The 7716-nt window shown below is 36.7% G+C and overlaps 1 pseudogene; it reads right to left on the bottom strand.

The window, feature by feature from the left end:
- Positions 1-428: 428 nt before the first annotated feature.
- Positions 429-1976, bottom strand: LOC150004430 (syntenin-1 pseudogene; annotated as a pseudogene).
- Positions 1977-7716: the final 5740 nt, after the last annotated feature.

Genomic DNA, 7716 nt, shown 5'->3' with positions numbered 1-7716 from the left:
AGGAAGGAGTCAGGAGATAGAACAAATTACCAGGACATTATAAGACCATCTCAAAGTAGCTAGGTTACATGTTCAGAGTAAAATGTCAAAATTAGGTATTATCCTACTTAATCTACAAATAAAAACAGAAGTCAAAAGTTTATTCTACTTAGGATAAGAATTTTTACATTAAATATATCGTGATTCATTTCTCAGAAAATGATACCAGGAACTTGGACAAGTTTCCGTTACACGATGACTAGAAAATACCAAATGCAGCTAAGCAGTTATGCTACACATAGCTCAGTCTATACCACTAATTTGTTTTGGGCTAGTGTACATTTCAGTTTAATATAGACCTACATTTTAGGTTTTAGAAAGGCAGCAATAGTTATATTTTGGCTTTTATTCTAGATGCTTAACATAGTTAAGGCGACAGTTCAAGCATATTAAGTGAAGGTAGTTAAAATTTAATAATACAATCTCTTGCAACCTACATACCTTGTATAATGCTTACATGGAATGAATCCAGTGTTCTTTAATTGGTGTTTTACAGACACACACTACACACACAGGAAAAAATTATCAAAAGCAATCATCCTAAATGTACTATAGTAACAGTAAAAATGCATATATACCATAGAACTGAAGTAGTATGAACAGCACTACTTGATTTCTAGAATAAAACTGATGGTTCTAACACAAAGCTAAAGCCTGTATCAGTCATTCTAATCATCATGGCTTGTAAAAGCATCAGGTTTCCCGTAGAGAAACTAATCTATGAAAGTCAGTAAATCTTCTCAAAGTTTCACATCTGTAAAACCAGGATAAGGCTACAACTATTTTGAAGTCTGAACAAGGTATCAGATCAAACAGTTAAGATTCCCAGCCATAATGTCAGATAGAAAGGACCTCATGCAGCATATGCTCTCTGGCTCCTAGAAAGCTCCAGGTGCATAATACGAAGTTAAGTTGCCAAAGAAGTAAACTGGAAAAGTTCAGCAAAGTTGCCATTGAGTCATGACTTTTAAACCTCAGGAATGGTGTGGTCCATCAGGCTTTTCATAATGCTTGATGCCATCCGTTTAATAATATGTTCAAAGATGAAAGCAGGCATGATTGTAATGGTAACTACAGTCCCAGATGTTGACAGTATGTCTGCAATTTGAGAGTCCTTCAATCCAATGACATTCTGTCCATTAATCTCACAGATGCTGTGTTCTGTGAGGAGACCATTTCTGGCTGCAGAACTGTCTTTTACTATGGATGTTATTTTTCCATTTTTAAAGATAAAACCAACGTGTCCAGTACTATCCTTATGCATAGTAATCGTGCGTTCAAAGGGCCTATCACGAATAGTCATAGTGATCTTCTCTCCAAAAGCCTGTTTGAGCACTTTGTGCGCTTTATCAGAGCTCCAGCCTGCACAGTTTTCCCCATTGATCTGCAGTACTTGGTCCCCAAATCTCAGGCCAACCAATGAGGCTGGAGAATTTGCCTGAACTAGCTGAACAAATATACCATTATCTACTGATTTAAGCCTGAACCCAATTTTTCCATCTTGATCCTTACACAAAATGACTTCACGAATCCCTTGCTTAATTTCTGCTCTACGAATTCCAACATCATTACCATTTACAGGAGCCACCATATAGTTCATGCTGGAAGGTCTTGCTACCAACTGCCCCTGAGTTGGTGCTCCGGGGACAATGCCCATATTTGCACGTATTTCTTCTTCATTTAAAACCAGGCCCATGTATGGAAAAAGCTCCGGATACAATTTAGGATAGAGATTTCCATCTTGAGCGATGGGAGCAGATGCTTCAGACAAAATTGCTGGGTTGGCAGGGTTTGCAGAAAAGGCACTTTGAGCCTGAATTACTTTGTCTACCTTCAGATCCTCAAGAGATGGGTATAGAGACATTTTTGCAGGATTTTTCTAGGCTGCACGGAACCGCTTGCCGACACTGCTGCCTCCAGTCACCAACACTGAGTTCTGACCCCTCTGTCAGAATTTTTTAAAAACACAATAATTACAGTAAAGCACTACTAATATTTAAATCAATACTTAATGTCATTACATCTGTACTTTCATTATTTCAGCACTACAAATTACAAGTTTAAAAACGTTAACAATGCATCACAAAAAGATCAACAAATCCAAACAACAATATATTTTATTAACTAATTGTTTGACATATCTCTATAACACTTATCCTATGTTTTTGGTGACATACTCTTTAAGTGCCTCTCTCTATATATAACACCGATTTTATAACATAATTTTCCTTAAAGAGAATATAGCCTTTCCTTTAGTATGTTTGACAGATTTTTTTAAAGTTTTTAATATTTTATTTTTCAAATACAGTTGACATTCAATATTATCTTGTTTTACTTTCAAGTGTATAGCATAGTGGTTAGACAATCATATACTTTACAAAGTAATTCCCCTGATATTTCCAGTACTCAGGTGGCATCATACAGTTATTACAATATTATTGACTATATTACCTACACTTTTTTTTCAGTTTCACAACTTGTTATTGGTAATATCATGTAAATCTTAACAATTTTTGTCAAGTTTCTTTTATACATGAGTGTAATATTTTAGGACATTTAAAATTGTTTTGTAAAATAACTACTTGTAAATACTTTTGGAATGGATAACACATATTCAATTTGTCCTTGATAGTCTTCTTGTAGTGTTGTCATATAAATTGTAGATCATTTTCACTGACATCAGTATTTTGTATAAACAACTATCATAGCCAGATGTAAAATGTGTAAGACCACTCCAATACTATTTGGTGAAATGTGATGGAGAAGAAAGCTAAATGAAAAGAGATGGAAATCTTAACTGACTATTATGAAACATCTTATTTTTTCAAATTTTTAAAAATATAAAACCAACTGAACCAAGACCCTTTCTAGAGTTGGAATGGGCCAATGTACATGGAGATATTAAAATCTAACTTCATTTATTTCAGCTAAATTCACCTCTGGATAACAAAAAAATTAGAATTATTTGGGTTAAATCTCAGTTTTAGTCCACTAGTTAGAAAAATGAGACATACTTCTTTGCTAAAATATTCTTCTACAATCCCTAAGAAAAAGACCATTATATTTCTAATTTGCATAAATACAATAATATAAGTAATTTACTGGCCATTTGACATGTACTTTGGTCACTCCTTGAGGCTGAAATAGTTCTGAATCCCTTTTGGTTCCATTAGTTCCAGGAGTTGAAACTGGGAGATTAGCTTCCTTTTTGGCTATTGTGAAAGTTGAAATGTGTCCCAAGTGTTCCTGGGAGATCTGATTTTCTAAAGCATTTGTGAATACTCTACCAACACATCAGACCTCTTAGGGATCCTTTAGAATTTTGTCTCATTACTATGCCATCTAATTACCAATCTCTTGGAAGCCATCAACACTTGGAAAGTATAGAAAAGTATACCAGACTGACCTCTATGTAGTCTTATAACTTCTGTCATTTATTTGATTAAAAATGGTAAAATTTCTCCTTTTGAGTTTCTTGCTTAGGGAAAAGGTAGCTGTCATGTTGTAAGGATACTCAAGCAACTCATAAGAGGGGCTCATGTGGGGAGACACTGAGGCCTTCTAACAACAACCAGAACCAACCCCAGGCATGTGATGAACTATTTTGTTAGTGGATCCTCCAGCCCCAGACAGTCCTTCAGATGGCTGCTGCATGGACTCACACCTTGACCACTACCTTAGGAGAAACTCCAAACAAGAACCAGCCTCTCTTAAATTCTAATCTGAAAAAATTGTAAAGTAAATAATAATTTTTATTATGGATTAAAAAATGTTCAATGGCTTTATTGAGATATAATTCACATCACACAATAATTAACCTAAACTGTACAATTTATGATATTTTAGTATATACACAAAGTTAATAATGAAATTTTAAAAATTGTGATAAAATACATTTAACATTAAATTTACTGTCTTGTCAGGAAGAAAAAAAAATTACTGTCTTAACTATTTTTAAGTGTATAGTTCAATAGTGTTAACTATATTCATATTCTTGTATAACCAATCTGCAGAACTGTTTAATATCCCCAAACTAAAACTCTATGCTCTTTAAAACTAACTCTCTATTATCCCTCTCCCAGTCCTAGTTTCTACTCTCTATCTTCATGAATTTGACCGCTCTACTCTAGATACCTCATATAAGTGTATTATACAATATTTGTCCTTTTATAACTATCTTATTTCAATTAGCATAATTTTTTCAAGGTTCATTCATGTTGTTGCTAAATAATATTCCATTGTTTATCATGTTATCTACCACTCTGTCAATGGACACTTGAATTGCTTCCACCTTTTAGCTATTGTGCATAATGCACTATGAACCTGAGTATACAAATATCTCTTTAAGGCTCAAGGTTCTGTTATCAGTTGTTTGAGTATTTACACAGGAGTGGAATTGCTGGATTATATAGCAATTCTATGTTTAACTTTTTGAGTGCCCACCATAATATTTTCCATAGTGGTTGCAATATTTTACATTTCCACCACAATTCGTCTTATGAGAAGTATACATCAACAGAAAATACACAATCTGGTAAACACAGTTCCACATTTAAGAAATTAGCTTCTAGTATGGATAGTTACAGGTAATATCCTGTGAAAATTTCTGATGAAACCATGATAAAGAGTTATCAATTGTTAGTTGTTTAGTATGCCACTGAAGTGGCTCAGTATCTGAATATTAGAATTTATATATCTTATAGCTTACAAATGTTCTATAACCTACTCTCTTACCTTTGCTCTCTTTATAATGACTGCATCCACTGGAGATCAGTTGGCAAGTGTGGAACTCTTGATCCATAATCTGGGTACTTAAGAAAAATATACGAAAGAGAGAGAGAGAGAGAATTCAAAAAAGTGAAACAAAACTATTTTATATCAGTATATATGAAAGAAACTAAATACTCAAGTTTACATTTTTTTTACATTAAAAACAAACGCAAAAATTGGAGGTGCCTTAAAACAATCTCTTCAGGTATCCAAAACAAAGTGTTATTGGGGGCCCATTTGTCAGAAGAGGAAGTTCAGGTCCTGAGGTCAGCCTTAGGTTCCAAAAGCTGGACAAGCCTGTGAGGAATAATAGGAAATATTCTGCCTGAGCTTAATCTTTGACAGCTCTTCCCCATTCAAAACCATTCTAGAGGGAACCCGGTGTCTGGGCCCCTGCATCCCATCACATTTTGTGAGGTGTGCCTGATAGGTCACTGAAGGGAATCAGGAAGGAGTTGCTGATAAAGGAAGTAGATGCTTGGGCCCACAGAACCCTGTGTTTAAGGGAGAAATACCATGAGCTAAAGAATACATTAACCCACTGACTGTGGTGGTGAGTCATTTGGGCTGGAGAACTATCAGAAAGCAGACCAGGTGAAAAATGAGAAGCTAGGGTATTTTTGACCATTGAAGCCACTTCGTTTTCTTTTGTCTTTGATTCAGATATTTGTTCATCACCTTCCTTAAAAGATGAATTTGGCAAGATGGAGGCCTAGACAGACACACTGCGTCTCCATCCACAACTAAGAAAAAATACAACTACCTCAAAACTAGAGACAACAGAAGTTCCAGAAAATTGAGCTGCATGAAGTCCAACAAACAAAGATATAAAGAAGACATAGTCATCTAGACAGGTAGGAGGGGCAGAGCAAGGGTGGACAGGACGTGGTGCTGTGGCAGCAGCAGCAGCAGCAGTCCAGCAGAAAGTGCAGCCACACATTTTAAAGTCAGGAGAGACACCTGGGAAGTGCTCCCAGCACCAGACCAGACCACGCAGCTCATTGTCCCAGTGCTGCAGAAAATAAACACTCATTGATTCTGACTGTGCAAACCGTGGGGGTGGAGAAAGAAACTGCCAGTCTTTCAGCAGAGTCCACTTGTTTAAAGGGCCTCCACTGTCCTAGAACATCTGCAGACCCACCCAACCTGGGAACAAGAGCTAGGGCAACAGCTAGAGAGGAACCAGTCCCATACAGAAGTGGGAGAAGTCCCTGGAAAGGGGGCGAGCGCTGAGCAAGCATCATTGTTCCCTGCCAGACCCCTTCCCAACACACAACACCACAGCGTGGTGAAAAGAGCCACCCTATATTGACAAATAACTAAGGCTCTGCCTCTTACAATGTAACAGAGGAAACAGCTCTGCCTAAGCCACAGAGGCAAACAAACACAGGAGACTGTCAAGATGAGGAGACAGAGAAGTATGGCCCAAAAGGGGGAACAGATCAAGGTTCCAGTGGGAGAACTGAGCGACAAGGAGATAGCCAAGCTAACAGATGAGGAGATAGTCAACCTAACAGATGTAGAGTTCAAAACACTGGTGATAAAGATGCTCACAGGCTTAACAGATACTCCTGAGTACAGCAAATCCATATGGGAAGAAGTGAAGGCTATGCTAAAAGAAACAAAGGAAAATCCACAGAAAACCAACAGTGAAAGGAAGGAAACTGGGGTTCAGATAAATGATTTGGAATATAAGAAAGAAAAAAAGCAATCAATCAGTACAGAATGAAGAAACAAAAATTGAAAAAAATGAGGAGAGGCTTAGGAATCTCTGAGACAACTTTAAAGGTGCCAATATCCGAACCATAGGGGTACCAAAAGGAGAAGAGAAAGAGTAAGAAATTGAAAGCTTGTGTGAGAAAATAATGAAGGGAAACTCCCCAAATTTGGTGAAGGAAATGGACATACAAGTCCAGGAAGCACAGAGAGTCCCAAACAAGCTAGATCCAAAGAGGACCACACCAAGATACATCATAATTAAAATGCCAAAAGTTAAAGATAAAGAGAATCTTAAAAGCAGAAAGAGAAAAGCAGAGAGTTACCTACAAAGGGGTACCTATAAGACTATCAGCTGATTTCTCAAAAGATACTTTGCAGGAAAGAAGGGACTGTCAAGCAGTATTCAATGTGATGAAAAGCAAGGACCTACAACCAAGATTACTCTATCCAGCAAACGAATCATTTAGAATGGAAGGGCAGATAAAATGCTTCCCAGACAAGGTAAAGCCTAAGGAGTTCATCATCACCAAGATATTATATGAAATGCCAAAGGACTTACTTAAGAAAAAGATGATCAAAATTATGAACATTAAAATGACAAGAAACTCACAACTATCAATAACTGAACCTAAAAAATAAAAACAAAATCCAACTAAGCAAAGAAGAATAGGAACAGAATCTTAGGTATGGGGATCATTTTGGAGGATTATCAGCTGGGAGGGGAAAGGAGGAGAAATGGGGAAATGGTGCAGGGATTAAGAAGCCTAATTTGTTGATACAAAATAGGGGGAAGCTAAGAATAATATAGGAAAGGGGGAAGCTGAAGAACTTATATGCATGACCCATGGACATGAACTAAGGGGTGTGGGATTGCTGGAGGGAAGGAGGGTACTGAGCAGAGGTGAGCAAAGCAGAAAAAACATTGGGACTACTTTAACAACATAATCAGTAAAATATACTTTAAAAATAGATGAATTTGTTCAAGATGAAGTTCTGTTAGAAAAAGCATAGTATGCACCTAAGTAAAAAATATTCTTTTTAGAGCTCCCATTGCCAGATATGGAATATATTTAAAGTAACTTTACAGACTTTTACAGAAAATATCCTGGGTTCTAACTGTATTAGTGTATGGTCCTCACAAGCCTCTCTATGAAGCTGGTGAGAAGTCACCTCCCATTTTGGGACAGC

The sequence above is a fragment of the Furipterus horrens genome, unplaced genomic scaffold, assembly GCF_987537825.1.
Source record: "Furipterus horrens unplaced genomic scaffold, mFurHor1.1.pri manual_scaffold_7, whole genome shotgun sequence".
Taxonomy (NCBI): domain Eukaryota; kingdom Metazoa; phylum Chordata; class Mammalia; order Chiroptera; family Furipteridae; genus Furipterus; species Furipterus horrens.
The sequence above is the reverse complement of the archived record's forward strand: the minus strand, read 5'-3'. Positions and strand labels throughout refer to the sequence as shown.